Genomic DNA, 16,878 nt, shown 5'->3' on the forward strand with positions numbered 1-16,878 from the left:
AGAAGATGTCCTGTAAATACTGAGGAGGATCAAATTTAGTTCTGATCAATAGATATGAACTGACAGCATCAAGCACTCTGCAGTCTGTTGCAGAACAGGCAAAAGCTTGTTCATACTAATGCCCACAGATCGTGACAAACAGTGGCCAAATCAAGAAGCATTCAATCTGCAAGAAGCAAGCCTTCTGCCATTATGCACGGCACAAATCAAAAAAAATCACGGCTTAAATGAAACCCATCTTGTGGTGCGATTCAAATGTTGGAGATGTCAGAGGTAGCTTCTGGGTTTCTTGATACCATCATTATTAGGTCAGGTGACGGCATAATCAGAATTAAAAATCACCCCAAAAAACATGGACACCACTCACATGGGTGGAAATCTGACACAATGCAGAAAATGCTGGAAATATGCAACAGCAGCTGAAAACGGAACCATAAGAATCATAGAATAGTTTCAGCTGTGGCTCAGTGGGTAGCACCCTTGCCTCTGAGTCAGAAGGGTGTGGGTTTAAGCTAACGCAGGTTTTTCAGATGCTGACATACTTATGGTGCATTTCCAGCATTTATAGTTTTGTTTCACATTGCGTTTTTCTCTATTCTTTTTAAAAACACTTACTTATAATTTAATTTATCTTTCACAACTATTTTAAAGTCATGTTAATAAAATTGCCCCCTTATTAAAGGGGCACTAAAAAGGCAAATTAAACATATTAAACTTTTTGAAACTATGGTCAAATTAAAATTTGGTTGCCGGGGGTGATGATGCACTCCAGTCCCTCCGGCGCCCACCTCTCGCGGAAGGCCGCGAGCGTACCGGTGGACACCCCGTGCTCCATCTCCAGGGACACCCTGGCTCGGATTTAATCGAAGAGAGGCAGGCAGTCGGGCTGAACGACCCCCTTGACCGCCCGCTGCCTGGACCGGTTAATAACCACCTTGGCCAGGCCCTTGAGCAGTCCTACGAGGAGGCCTTCTGACCTGCCCACTTCCTTCCGCACAGGGTGCCCAAAGATCAGGAGTGTGGGACTAAAGTGCAGCCAGAAATTGAGGAGCAGCCCCTTCAAATATTGGAATAGAGACTGCGACCTGACACACTCCACATAAACATGGAATACGGACACTTCCAGACCGCAGAAATTGCAGGTGGCCTGGGAGCCCATGAACCGACTTAAAAACTTATTGCACGGGACTGCCCTGTGCAACACCACCCAGGCCAAGTCCCCAATAAATAAAGAGAGGACACCCGCGTAGAGAGCACTCCATTGGGGACACCCGCCTCCTCCAGATGGCAAGACGGTGTGCCATGGTGTGCCCGGATGGCAGACGAGGATGGCAAAATGGAGGGTGTGCAAGAGCAGCTCGTACAAGAATCCCCTCAGCGCAGAACTGAAAGGCACGGAGGGGGTTTCTCGGAGGAGGCTCAAGTTGTAAGACTCCCCAGGGAGGTTTCGGGGTTTGGCACCGATGAGGAATTCCGTCCGGACGAGGGTCAATTCGGACTGGATCGCCCCACGTGCTTGAGCATCCTCGACACACCTAATGGAGTCAGGGCGCAGGTCCATTTTCAGTGACTCGATTGCATTGGCCACGAGCCGGATGTCGGCCCAGGATAGGCACCATGCCAGCTCTTCTGGCGCCATCCAACCCACTCCTCTACCATCCAATAGGTCACTAGACCCTGGTCACCTTGCCAAACACAGCCCTCTTGTCCACCTGCCGCCTAAACTGGTGTTGCTGAGCACGACAACTGAATTAACAAAGGCACACGTCACTCTAAGGAGTCTGGGTTGCACAAATACTGTTCAGCAGCATTAATTATTTATTTTGTGCTTTAGTTGGATTTCTAAGTATTTGCCCTTCATCATTATATAATTTTACCATGTATTTTTTATTACTCACTTAAGGTGTCAGCTGTGGCTCAGTGGGTTGCACCCTCACTTCTGAGTCAGAAGGTTGTGGGTTATTTAACCAATAAGGGAATTAAGGGTTATGGGGAGTGGGCGGGTAAGTGGAGCGGAGTCCACGGCCAGATCAGCCATGATCTTGTTGAATGGCGGAGCAGGCTCGAGGGGCTAGATGGCCTACTCCTGTTCCTAATTCTTATGGGTTCAAGCCCCACTCCAGGGACTTGAACACAAAAATCTAGGATGACACTCCAGTGCAGTACTGAGGGAATGCCATCTTTTGGATGAGACGTTAAACCGAGCCCCGTTTGCGCCCTCAGGTGGACGTAAACGATCCCATGGCACTATTTCAAAGAAGAGCAGGGGCGTTATCCCCAGTGTCCTGGCCAATATTTATCCCTCAATCAACATAGCAAAAACAGATTATCTGGTTATTATCACATTGCTGTTAGTAGGAGCTTGCTGTGCACAAATTGGCTGCCGTGTTTCCTACATTACAACAGTGACTTCTCTCCAAAAGTACTTCAATGGCTGTAAAGTCTTTTGAGATGTCGGGTGGTCGTGAAAGGCGCTGTATAAACGTACGCCTTTCTTTATATCTCGTGAAAAATTTTCTCATCTTGAAACATCACAATCCACCTACTTTTTTCAAAAGATTCTCTATTCCAGATAAAAGATTGCACTGTATAAGCTATAATCTAAAGCCAGTTTATGCTTCAACTATTTTAGTACAAGTGAAAATTTTCCTGAAGTAGAATATTGCTGAATTGACCCAATTAGCCGCAGTAGGTGAGTTCCTCCCTTGAAAGGTTACTCAGTATTTTTTTTGTTGAGTGCCAGTTTAAGCATTGACTTCCCAGGCCTGCTACAAAGAAACTCCCCCTGCTTTGCACCTATTTTTTCTGTTCATTTTTTTCTCTCCTTCTCTCTCTTTCGTCTGAATCCAGTATCCAACAGCAGCCCAGAGCACTGGACTGCGACTTGGGGCTCGGGGGACAAGTCCAACAGCTCTGCTTAGGGCCATAGGTGAAGGGGAGATGGTGGGACACACATGCACACCCACCCAACACAGAGCACCTTTGGCACACCACGATTGAGAGTGAAAGCCACTCAGCAGGTCACTGCAGGGGCAGATTAACCATGGGGCAAATGGGACTGCAGCCCCAGGCCCACCAAAGGTTCACCAGACTAATTCCCGGGATAGCAGGACTGACATATGAGGAAAGACTGGATCGGCTAGGCTTATACTCATTGGAATTTAGAAGAATGAGAGGGGATCTCATAAAAACATATAAAATTATGACGGGATGGGACAGGTTAGATGCAGGAAGAATGTTCCCGATGTTGGGGAAGTCCAGAACCAGGGGTCGCAGTCTAAGGATAAGAGGTAAGCCATTTAGGACCGAGATGAGGAGAAACTTCTTCACCCAGAGAGCGGTGAACCTGTGGAATTCTCTACCACAGAAAGTTGTTGAGTCCAGTTTGTTGGATATATTCAAGAGGGAGTTAGATGTGGCCCTTACAGCTAAGGGGATCAGGGGGTTATGGAGTGAAGGCGGGAGTGGGGTACTGAAGTTGCATGATCAACCATGATCATATTGAATGGTGGTGCAGGCTAAAAGGGCCGAATGGCCTGCTCCTGCACCTATTTTCTATGTTTCTATGTTGCTATAGGCCCAACAAATAAATGTAGGAAAAGAAATAAGGCCTTTAAAATAGGCTGAATAGAATAGACAATGAGAGGGGAAAAACAAGACCGAGGAAAATAATGTTTATTGGCCTAACGTGTACATACTTATTTCTGCTCTATCCAGAACAGAATATGTGCTAGCCTGTTTTATTTCACATGTTATTGAGAGAAATTTGCATATATGTATAGCAATGTTACCAGAACCAGGATATATACCTACTTGATACAGAATATATGCTTTCATTGTTGAATATACTGGCCTATGTTTTCAGACTCAGAATCAGAATCATATACATAATGTAATGAACATGAACCAATAGAACTATAGGCCCATTTGGGTCAGTTTGCCCCCGGCCCATCAGGTCCTTAATCCAGCCCTGGGTCCCTGTTCATGCCCACGATGCCTCTCCCCTTTCTTCCTCATCCAACAGGTAGCAATAGAAACATTGTGACTAAATACTAAACTCCAGTCATTCATTTGAGAAGATGGACCACTTTTTTTTAGGAAAATACTTTAAAACAAAAATGGCTACATAGTTCAATTAGTAGCCAACGCTGCATTGACTCCAACCACAATTCTCTTCATGCTCCACACATAACTTGCCTCGAGACTGTTTTACTTAGTTAAATATTGCACGGTTATCTATTTATGAATTAGACTGTGTATAATTGATCTGAAGTCAATTTGAAATTAACTCGACGAAATTGGAATGGAAAAGTCACATTCATAAATGGGGTTTCTATGTTCAATTATGATACTCTTACGAACCGTAATCTGTATAGTTCTTTCCTTTTACATTTTTGTATCCATCAGTGAGTGCTGGAGATGGAACATTTTTCCATTACTTTGCCCAGCGTCAGCACTAAGCACTCCCATTTAGAAATATGGGTTGCAGACAATTATTCCCTTTAGACTGCCAGAATGATGTGTTTGAACCCTTCTTGAATAGAACACCACTTACTGCACTAATTTCAATTTCACACGCCAACCAATGCAAGATCTGCATAAATGTTTTCCAATGAAATATTAAGACCCAAGCCATCGTCATCGGTCCCCGCCACAAACTCTGTTCCCTAGCCACCGACTTCATCCCTCTCCTAAGCATCTGAATGAGGCTGATCCAGACTGTCCGCAACCTTGGGGTTATATTTGACCCTGAGATGAGCTTACAACAACATATCTGCGCCATAACTAAGACTGGTTGCTTCAACCTCCATTACATCGCCCTTCTCCGCCCCTGCCTCAGCTCATCTGCTGCCTCTAGACTTGATTATTCCACTGGACTCCTGGCTGGCCACCCACATTCTACCCTACGTGAACTTGAGGTCATCCAAAACTCGGCTAGACACGTCCTAACTCGCACCAAGTCCCGCTCACTCATCGCCCCTTTGCTCGCTGACCTACATGGCTCCCGGTTAAGCAAGATTCTCAACCCTGTTTTCAAATCCCTTCATGGCCTCGCCCCTCCCAATCTCTGTAATCTCCTCCAGTCCCACACCACCACCCACCTACCTACCCTCCTCCACCCCCCACCCAAGATGTCTGCACTCCTCTAATTCAGGCCTCTTGAGCATCCCTGATTATAATCGCTCAACCATTGGCGGCCGTGCCTCCAGCTGCCTGGGCCCTAAGCTCTGGAATTCCCTCCCTAAACCTCTCCATCTCTCTACCTCTCTTTCCTCCTTTAAGACACTCCTTAAAACCTACCTCTTTGACCTGCCCTAATTCCTCCTTATGTGGCTCAGCCTCAAATTTAGTCTTATTACACTCCTGTGAAGAGCCTTGGAATGTTTTACTACATTAAAGGTGCTATATAAATGCAAGTTATAACAAATTATAACCAATATATGTGAATATGTTGTCACAGCATGAGCAAGCCTGCAGATAATCTATTTATGCAAACAGAAATCATTCTCATTCCATATTCAAATGCTATGCAGATATTAAATGATCTTGGACAAATCATGTGAATTATTTTATTTTATACATGTATTCATTTGCAATATTTGGATACACTGAACCTATATGAATGAGATGTGCTTGTGCAGTGAACATTCACTGTTACCAGGTCAGATCTGAAGTAAGAGTCTTTAAAGACCTGGGGATGAAAATAAATAGAACATAACTTCCAAGTGAAATAATTTCCCGAGGTGATCAGGCTAATGTCTAACACTGTGAAAGGAAAAGGACTGCATGGAAAGGATCAGTTTATACTTCTGTTAGGCTAAACCTCATTTGAGAGTAGTACTGAAAGTGAGCTTATAGCACCCCCTATCATAATGTAGGGCACACTGTTAAAATATAGTGGGTGTTTTATAAATAAAATGCTCAGAATATATTTGCTATAAAAATATTTTAACACTTACAACATTTATCTTGTGAAAATATAGCCTGGTATATTTGAATATGAAAAATTTGTGGTTGAATGTAATGCGCCAATTTTTTGAGGATGGTTGTTTTACATTGAATATGTCAAATTCTGTTCTTATGACGTGGGATGCCAAAATTTTTACGGTGCTTTGATTATAATATTCGGCAGTTCTGTTAATTTTTCTGTGAAAATGTGAATCAGTGACCTTGGTGATAAGCAATTTAACCTCGGTCTTCACGATGTCAAGGAATGCCCAATTGGTTTCTCAGGAGCCACAAGTATCCTTTTTAAAAATTGCTGAAATGAGGCGATTATTTTACACATAAGGCAAGGGATGTCAGTGCTGGAGAATGGAGAATTTCCTTTCGCGGAGCTTGGTGTCAGTACGAGTATAGCACAGGCATACCCGATTTACTGGACTGATATCTGGAATGAGAGACTTTGGTTATGTGGAGGCTGGAGAAGCTGGGATTGTTTGCATTAGAGCAGAGGTTAATAAAAGTATTCAAAATTATGATGGATTTTGATGAAAGTTAATAAGGAGAAACTGTTTCCACTGGCAGAAGGGTCGGTAACCAGAGGACACAGATTTAACATAATTGATAAAATAACCAGAGGGGTGATTAATTCAAAAAAAAATTTCTTAAAAAAAGTTTTGAATTATCAGTAGGCTATATAGTTGCATTCAATGGACAGAACAAACATGTAAGAACATAATAGGAGCAGGAGTAAGCCATTTGCCCCTCGAGCCTGCTCCACCATTCAATAAAATCATGGCTGATCTGATCTTGGCCTTAACTCTACTTCCCTGCCCTTCCCCATAACCCTTGACTCCCTTATCGTTCAAAAATCTCTCTAGCTCTACCTTAAATATATTCAATGACCCAGCCTCCCAGCTCTCTGGTGGAGAATTCCAAAGATTCACAACCCTCAGAGAAGAAATTCCTCACCTCAGTTTTAAATGGGCGACCCCTTATTCTGAAACTATGGCCCCTAGTTCTAGATTCCCCCACGAGGGGAAACATCCTCATGTATCCTTCATTTGTCCGATCCACAAACAAATTTATTTGCAACATTTTTTTTATAGCATAGAATCAAAACACCTGTTGTACCTGTGCTGGCTCTTAGAAAGAGTTCTCCAATTAGTCCCACTCCCCCTGCTTTCCCCATAGCCCTACAAATTGTTCCTTTTCAAGTATTGATTTAATTCCCTTTCGAAAGTTACTATTGAATCTGCTTCCACCACTCTTTCAGGCAGCGCATTCCAAATCATAACTTGCATTTGTTTTTTTTTTTAAATCTAATTTCCCCCTATTTTTTTTTTTTACTAATGCTAATTTCTTTCAGTTCCTCATTCTCGCTATTCTGCCCATTCACAGCCAACAGCATGAAGAATTTCCTGCACTGTCCCCATATCCCTTAATGTTCAAAAACCTATCGATCTCTGGCTTGAATATACGCAAAGATTGCAAAATGTACACAATACTCCAGGTGCGTTCTCACCAGGGCCGTATATAATTGCAGCAAGATGTCTTTACTCTTGTACTCAAATTCTCTGGTAATAAAGGCCAACATACTATTTGCTTTCTTAATTGTTTGCTGTACTTGCAGGTTAACTTTCAGTGATTTTTATACAAGGATATCCGAGTCCCTCTGAACACCAACATTTCTCAATCTCTCACCATTTAAAAAATACTCTGCTTTTCTATTGTTCCTCCCAAAGTGGATAACTTCACATTTCTCCACATTATATTCCATTTGCCACGTTCTTGCCCATTCACCTAGCCTGTCTATATCCCCTTGAAGCCTCATTGCATCCTCCTCACAACTTACATTCCCACCTAGTTTTGTATAATCAGCAAACTTGGATATATTACATTTGGTCCCCTCATCCAAATCCTTGATACAGATTGTGAATAGGTGGGGTCCAAACACCGATACTTGCGGCACCCCACTAGTTACAGCCTGCCAACCCGAAAATGTCCTGTTTATTCCTGCTCTCTGTTCCTGTCCATTAACCAATCCTCAATCTATGCTATTACCCCAAATCCCATGAGCCCTAATTTTGTTTAATAACCTCTTGTGTGGCACCTTATTGAATGCCTTATGAAACTCCAAATACACCATAGAAACATAGAAAATAGGTGCAGGAGTAGACCATTCGGCCCTTCGAGCCTGCACCACCATTCAATAAGAGCAGGGCTGATCATCACCTCAGTACTCCTTCCCTGCTTTCTCTCCATACACCTTGATCCCTTTAGCCGCAAGATGCTTTCTCTCCATACACCTTGATCCCTTTAGCCGTAAGAGCCATATCTAATTCCCTCTTGACTATATCCAATGAACTGGCATCAAACATCCACTGGTGCTCCCTTATCTATTCTACTCGAGCGTGGTCAATGCTTCAATGCTGGGGACGTTGGCCTGAGCGAGAACACGGATGTTGGTGCGTCTATCCTCCCAGTGGATTTGCAGGATCTTGCAGAGGCAGCGTTGGTGGTACTTCTCCAGCGCTTTGAGATGTCTGCTGTATATAGTCCATGTCTGAGCCACATAGGAGCATGGGTATCACCACTGCCCTGTAGACCATAAGCTTGGTGCCAGATTTGAGGTCCTGGTCTTCAAACAGTATCTTCCTCAGGCAAACATGTCCGACACAAGACTCCCTAAGCAAGCGCTCTACTCGGAGCTGCGACACAGCAAGCCTCCTTGAAAAAGTGCAACATCCCCACCAGCACCTGGGAATTCCTGCCCAAGATGGAGGAAGAACATACAGGAGGGCGCTGAGCACCTCGAGTCTTGTCGCCGAGAGCATGTGGAAATCAAGCAGACAGAGGAAGGAGTGGGCGGCAAACCAGGCTCCCCACCCACCCTTTCCTTCAACTACTGTCTGCCCCACCCGTGACTTTAATTCCTGCATTGGACTGTACAGCCACTTTGAGTGGAAGCAATTCTTCCTCAATTTTGAGGGACTGCCTATGATGATGAGGACTCTACTAGTTACAACTTGAAAAAAACACCAACGGATTTGTCAAACATGATTTCCCTTTCATAAATCAGTGTTGATTCTGCCCAATCTTATTTTCTCATCATAGGCAGTCCCTCGAAATCGAGCAAGACTTGCTTCCACTCTAAAAGTGAGTTCTCAGGTGGCTGTACAGTCTGTGCTAATAGCCTGTCACAGGTGGGGCAGACAGTGGTTGAAGTAAGGGGCAAGTGGGGAGTCTGGTTTGCCACACACTCCTTCGGCTGTCTGCGCTTGAATTCTGCATGCTCTCGGTAAAGAGACTCAAGGTGCTCAGCGCAGTCCCGGATGCTCTTCCTCCATTTTGGGCAGTCTTGGGCCAGGGATCACCAGGTGCCAGTGGGGATGTTGCACTTAAAAAAAATATAATACCCTCAAAGCCTCCTTGATTAAGTGCCCTATTACCACGTCCTTAATAAGATTCTAGCATTTTCCCTACAACTGATGTCAGGCTAACTGGTCTCACCCTCCCTCCTTTCTTAAATAGCGGGGTTACATTAGCTACTTTCCAATCTACAAGAACCGTTCAGAATCTATGGAATTTTAGAAGATGACAACCAATGCATCCACTATCCCTATAGCCATCTCTTTCAAGCCATCAGTTCCACGGGATTTATCGGCTTTCAGTCCCATTAATTTCTTCAGTACTATTTTCTTCTACCAATGCTAATTTCTTTCAGTTCCTCATTCTCGCTATTCTGCCCATTCACAGCCAACAGCATGAAGAATTTTACAATTACTAAAGATGTTCAGAACTGAAGATTTGTTAACTGGTGAAAAGGTAGGCGATTTTTTTTTTCAATGCTGAAAGAATTATCAATGTAGCTTCAAGCAAATTATTTAACTTGGACTGAGTGGAGGGCTGGAGTTCACAATGGTAAAATTAACAAACTTCAGCAAAATTTGAAGCATTCTCCCTCCTTCCCACCCAAGAAGTGGATGCGTGAAATATACTCTTAGCTAAAGCAAGTAATTTCATATCAGTTCATAACTTTGGGGGTAAAAGAGCTGTATGAATGTGTTATTAACCATGATTAAAAGGGTTAGTAATCAATGCCCTGAGGAACAAGATGCCACCTGAGCCATTGGAACCATGGAAATATCGTGCCCAAGGCAACCAATGAACACTATAAAGTTGGCAAGACATTCTGGACGCCAGTTTACTTTTTTCCGTGAGCATAATTCATGCAGTCTGTAAAAAGTGCAGGCCAAAAGGCATTTAATTGTGTGCTTTTGAGGCATGTTGGCGAGAGGTGGGAGCAGCGTCGGAGCGGCCTATAAAAGGCCCAGCGGGAGCTCGAGTCAGCGGCAGTTGGCGAGAGGTGGGAGCAGCGTCGGAGCGGCCTATAAAAGGCCCAGCGGGAGCTCGAGAGTCAGCGGCAGTTGGCGAGAGGTGGGAGCAGCGTCGGAGCGGCCTATAAAAGGCGTACCGGTGCAGCTACAGCGGGAGGGAAAGCAAAAAAGAAGTAGAAAGGAATCAAAAGGTGACGTCACAGCCAATGGGGTAAGTGATTGGCTGGTGATTGGTGAGTAGCTTTTCTTTTTATTTTTATATCAGTAAGTAAACTGTAGCATTGTTATTACCAATTTAAGGGTATCTAAGGGTTAAGGCATGGCAGGAGAGATAGGTCACGTGATATGCTCCTCCTGTGCCATGTGGGAACTCAGGGACGCTTCCGGTGTCCCTTACGACTACATGTGTAAGAAGTGTATCCGCCTCCATCTCCTGATGGACCGCGTTGCGGAACTGGAGCTGAGGGTGGATTCACTCTGGAGCATCCATGATGCTGAGAATGACATAAGTGGCACGTGTAGTGAGTTGGTCTTACCGCATGAGAAGGATCCACAGCCAGCTAGGGAATGGAAGACCAGCAGGAAGAGTAGTACAAAGAAGGTAGTGCAGGGGTCCCCTGTGGTCATACCCCTGCAAAACAGATACACTGTTTTGAGTGCTGTTGAGGGAGATGACTCATTAGGGGAGAGCAACAGCAGCCAAGTTCATGGCACCGTGGCTGGCTCTGTTGTACAGGAGGGCATAAAAAAAAGAGTGGGAGAGTGATAGTGATAGGGGATTCAATCATAAGGGGAATAGATAGGCGTTTCTGCGGCCGCAATCAAGAGTCCAGGATGGTGCAACGGTCAAGGATGTCTCCGAGCGAGTGCAGGACATTCTGAAAAGGGAGGGAGAACAGCCAGTTGTCGTGGTGCACATTGGTACCAACGACATAGGTAAAAAAAAGGGATAAGGTCCTACGAGACGAATTTAAGGAGCTAGGAGTTAAATTAAAAAGTAGGACCTCAAAAGTAGTAATCTCGGGATTGCTACCAGTGCCACGTGCTAGTCAGAGTAGGAATCGCAGGATAGCACAGATGAATACGTGGCTTGAGCAGTGGTGCAGCAGGGAGGGATTCAAATTCGTGGGGCATTGGAACAGGTTCTGGGGGAGGTGGGACCAGTACAAACCGGACGGTCTGCACTTGGGCAGGAACGGAACCAATGTCCTAGGGGGAGTGTTTGCTAGTGCTGTTGGTGAGGAGTTAAACTAATATGGCAGGGGGATGGGAACCAATACAGGGAGACAGAGGGAAACAAAAAGGAGACAAAAACAAAAGACAGAAAAGAGATGAGTAAAAGTGGAGGGCAGAGAAACCAAAGGCAAGAAACAAAAAGGACCACTGAATATAAAAGGGCTGCAGGAGGGGTAAAAACTAAAAATCATGGTTTAAAAACTAGGATGAAAACACTCTACCTAAATGCACGCAGCATTAGAAATAAAGTAAATGAGTTGACAGCACAAATCATTACAAATGGGTATGATTTGGTGGCCATTACAGAAACATGGTTGTAAGGTGGCCAGGACTGGGAATTAAACATACAGGGGTATCTGACGATTCGGAAAGATAGGCAGGAAGGGAAGGGAGGTGGGGTAGCTCTGTTAATAAGGGATGATATCAGGGCAGTTGAGAGGGATGATATTGGCTCCAATGAACAAAATGTTGAATCATTGTGGGTGGAGATTAGAGATAGCAAGGGGAAAAAGTCACTGGTCGGCGTAGTTTATAGGCCCCCAAATAATAACTTCATGGTGGGGCGGGCAATAATCAAGGGAATAATGGAGGCATGTGAAAAAGGAACGGCAGTAGTTATGGGGGATTTTAACCTACATTTCGATTGGTCAAATGGATATGGAGGAATTCATAGAATGCATACGGGATTGTTTCTTAGAACAGTATGTAACAGAGCCTACAAGGGACAAGCCATTTTGGATCTGGTCCTGTGTAACGAAACAGGAAAAATAAACGATCTCCTCGTAAAAGATCCTCTCGGAATGAGTGATCACAATATGGTTGAATTTGTATTACAGATTGAGGATGAGAAAGTTGTGTCAGAAACGAGAGTACTATGCTTAAACAAAGGGGACTACAGTGGGATGAGGGCAGAGTTGGCTAAAGTAGACTGGAAACAAGGACTAAACGGTGGCACAATTGAGGAACAGTGGAGGACTTTTAAGGAGCTCTTTCATAATGCGCAACAAAAATATATTCGTGAAAAAGGGCGGCAAGAGAAGAGATAGCCAGCCGTGGATAACCAAGGAAATAAAGGAAAGTATCAAATCAAAGACCAATGCGTATAAGGTGGCCAAGGTTAGTGGGAAACGAGAGGATTGGGAAGATATTAAGCAACAGCAAAGAATGACTAAAAAAGCAATAAAGAAAGGGAAGATAGATTACAAAGGTAAACTTGTGCAAAACATAAAAACAGATAGTAAAAGCTTTTACAGATATATAAAACGAAAAAGAGTGACTAAAGTAAATGTTGGTCCCTTAGAAGATGAAAAGGGGGATTTAATAATGGGAAATGTGGAAATGGCTGAGACCTTAAACAATTATTTTGCTTCCGTCTTCACAGTGGAAGACACAAAAACCATGCCAAAAATTGCTGGTCATAGGAATTGGGAAGGGAGGACCTTGAGATGATCACTATCACTAGGGAGGTAGTGCTGGACAGACTAATGGGACTGAAGGTAGACAAGTCCCCTGGTCCTGATGAAATGCATCCCAGGGTATTAAAAGAGATGGCGGAAGTTATAGCAGATGCATGTGTTATAATCTACCAAAATTCTCTGGACTCTGGGGAGGTACCAGCGGATTGGAGAGCAGCTAATGTAACGCCTCTGTTTAAAAAAAGGGGGCAGGCAAAAGGCAGGTAACTATAGGCCGGTTAGTTTAACATCTGTAGTGGGGAAAATGCTTGAAACTATTAAAGGAAGAAATAGCGGGACATCTGGATAGGAATAGTGCAATCAAGCAGACGCAGTATGGATTCATGAAAGGGAAATCATGTTTAACTAACTTACTGGAATTCTTTGAGGATATAACGAGCATGATGGATAGAGGTGCACCGATGGATATGGTGTATTTAGATTTCCAAAAGGCATTCGATAAGGTGCCACACAAAAGGTTACTGCAGAAGATTAAGGTACGCGGAGTCAGAGGAAATGTATTAGCATGGATAGAGAATTGGCTGGCGAACAGAAAGCAGAGAGTCGGGATAAATGGGTCCTTTTCCGGTTGGAAATCAGTGGTTAGTGGTGTGCCACAGGGATCAGTGCTGGGACCACAACTGTTTACAATATACATAGATGACCTAGAGGAGGGGAGAGAGTGTAGTGCAACAAAATTTGCAGACGACACTAAGATTAGTGGGAAAGCGGGTTGTGTAGAGGACTGAGAGAGGCTACAAGGAGATTTGGATAGGTTAAGCGAATGGGCTAAGGTTTGGCAGATGGAATACAATGTCGGAAAGTGAGGTCATCCACCTTGGGGGGAAAAAAAAAAAACAGTAAAAGGGAATATTATTTGAATGGGGAGAAATTACAACATGCTGTGGTGCAGAGGGACCTGGGGGTCCTTGTGCACGAATCCCAAAAGGTTAGTTTGCAGGTGCAGCAGGTAATCAGGAAGGCAAATGGAATGTTGGCCTTCATTGCGAAAGGGATGGAGTACAAAAGCAGGGAGGTGTTGCTGCAACTGTATAAGGTATTGGTAAGGCCACATCTGGAGTACTGCGTGCAGTTTTGGTCACCTTACTTAAGGAAGGATATACTAGCTTTGGAAGGGGTAGAGACGATTCACTAGGCTGATTCGAGAAATGAGGGGGTTACCTTATGATGATAGATTGAGTAGACTGGGTCATTACTCCTTGGAGTTCAGAAGGATGAGGGGTGATCTTATAGAAACATTTAAAATCATGAAAGGGATAGACAAGATAGAGGCAGAGAGGTTGTTTCCATTGGTGGGGGAGACTAGGGGGCACAGCCTCAAAATATGGAGGAGCCAATTTAAAACAGAGTTGAGAAAGAATTTCTTCTCCCAGAGGGTTGTGAATCTGTGGAATTCTCTGCCCAAGGAAGCAGTTGAGGCTAGCTCATTGAATGTTTTCAAGTCAAAGATAGATTTTTAAGCAATAAGGGAATTAAGGGTCACGGGGAGAGGGCGGGTAAGTGGAGCTGAGTCCACGACCAGATCAGCCAATGAATGGCGGAGCAGGCTCGAGGGGCTAGATGGCCTACTCCTGTTCCTAATTCTTATGTTTCAAGCTTCCTGTGAACACCATCCCTCTGGAAATCAGATGGTGAGATTATTCTACCTGTCCCACATACTCACGTCGCAGAGCCGATTTCATCTTTTGCCAGCTGCTGTGTTTAGAGTCTTCATGCTGTGAGTATTTCATGCAGGACACAACTGGAGCTTTTCCACTGACAAGGGCCATGGAAGGATTTGAACATGAGGATGCAAATTTTAAAATCAAAGTATAGCACGACCGGCAACAAATGTAGACAACTTGTATTTATATGGCGCCTTTAACGTAGTGAAATGTCCCAAGTCACTTCACAGGAGTATTGAGATTTTTTTTGACACCAAGCCACATAAGACAAAATTAGGGCAGAAGAAGAAAAAAGGCTTGGTCATAGAGATAGGTTTTAAGGAGAGTCTTGAAAGAGGAACGAGAGGTAGAGGCTAATGCAGGGAATTCCAGAGCTCGAGTCGAGGCAACAGAAGGCACGGCCACAAATGGTTGAGAGATTATAATCAGGGATGCTCAAGAAGGCAGAATTAGAGTGCAGACATTTTGGGGGGTTGCGGGACTGGAGATTACAGTGATAGGGAGGAGCAAGGCCATGGAGGGATTTGAAAAGAAGAATGAGAATTTTGAAATCGAGCACAGGGGCGATGGGACTTAGAAACAGAAATTTACAGCGCAGAAGGCGGTCATTCCGGCCCATCGTGTCCGCGCCAGCCGACAAAGAGTCACACGGCCCTTGGTCAGCAGCCCTAAAGGTTACATATAAACCTATGAACAGTGATGGAAAGTCAAAGAGCACCCAGCCCAACCAATCCGCCTCACCACAACTGCGACACCCCTTATATTAAAACATTCTATACTCCACCCCAACCAGTCATGTGATCTCCTGGGAGGCGCAAAAAACCCATAAAATTCCAGGCCAATTTATGGAGAAAAAAATCTGGGAAAATTCCTCTCCGACCTATCCAGGCGATCGCAACTAGGCCAGATCACCCTGGCTGTATTCTATTCCCCGCAGTATTTACCATTATATCTGCTCTGTCCAACAAAAGGTCATCCAGTCTAATCCCAATTACCAGCTCTAGGTCCATAACCCTGCAGGTTACTGCACTTTAAGTGCCCATCCAACCATCTCTTAAAAGTGGTGAGGGTTTCTGCATCCACCACTCTTCCAGGCAGCGAGCTCCACTTCCCCACAACCCTCTGCGTAAAGAAACCCCCCCCCTCAAATCCCCTGGTGCAATTTAGCAGAGTTTTGGATGAGCCTCAAGTTTATGAAGCGCAGTAGACTGGAGACCTGGAATAGTGGAGTCTGAAGGTAACAACATGGAAGAGGGTGTCAGCAGCAGATGGGCTGAGACGGGAGATATTAAGAGTTGGAAGTAAGCCATCTCTGATGAACGTATTGGGTCCGAAGATCAGCTCTAAATACAACAGATTGCAAACCAGTCTACTTAGGTCTGCAACAGTGGCCAGGGAGGGGGGGAAATCGAGTCGGTGGCTAGGGAAGTGTTTGTGGCGAGGACTGAAGACAATGGCTTCAGTCTTTTCAATGCTTAATTGGAAAAAATTCCATTCCATCCAGGACACGATGTCAAACAAGCAGTCCGAGGCATTAGCGGGGAGGTGTTGTAAGCGTACATGTGGAACCAGATGTGTTTCTGGATGATGCCAAGGGTCAGCATTTAGATGAAATATAGGAGCGTGCCATGGATAAACCCATGAGGTACTCGAGGTAACCGTGGCAGGAATAAACACCACTGAAAGAGATTATCTGGCAACGACTGGATAGTTAAATACTCCACATAATTGTTCACAAATTTTTAAAAAATCGACCATCCACTTTAAGTAGGCACAGCAGTCAGGTGGTGGAGGCGAGTCATGGCACTCAGGACAGGATGGGATACCAGTTGTTGGGGGATACAAAGCGGATACGAGCCAGGTTTAAAAAGGAGGCAATTATCAGTCTGGTCAGGCTCTAATTGCCTGCTCAATTCCAGCTACTAATGCAGTTCACAAATTGATTAAACATATTTGGTACAATAGATTGTACCAAACTTTTGGACTTGACTTAGAACGCAGCCCAGACTGATGGGATGAAAGCATCTGGTACACAGTAAAGGCCGTATGCAAAAATTCATTTCATCTACATTGATAATGGGCAGAAATTAAACTGAATACTGTTTAATAATGAATTTGCGCTCCCCCCCTCCCCCACAAACAGATTTGCCATTTGTTGGAATTTGTGTATTGGGCAACACAGCTGATTTACATTCTTTACGAAAAGTCAAGTGAAAGATT

The 16,878-nt window shown here is 44.4% G+C and overlaps 1 protein-coding gene across 1 annotated transcript in view; it reads right to left on the reverse strand.

The window, feature by feature from the left end:
• Positions 1-16,878, reverse strand: part of rps24 (ribosomal protein S24) — a 70,062-nt gene that overhangs the window by 14,278 nt on the left and 38,906 nt on the right. The window lies entirely within an intron of this gene.

This window comes from Pristiophorus japonicus, chromosome 22 (assembly GCF_044704955.1).
Source record: "Pristiophorus japonicus isolate sPriJap1 chromosome 22, sPriJap1.hap1, whole genome shotgun sequence".
In the NCBI taxonomy this organism is placed as follows: Eukaryota; Metazoa; Chordata; class Chondrichthyes; family Pristiophoridae; genus Pristiophorus; species Pristiophorus japonicus.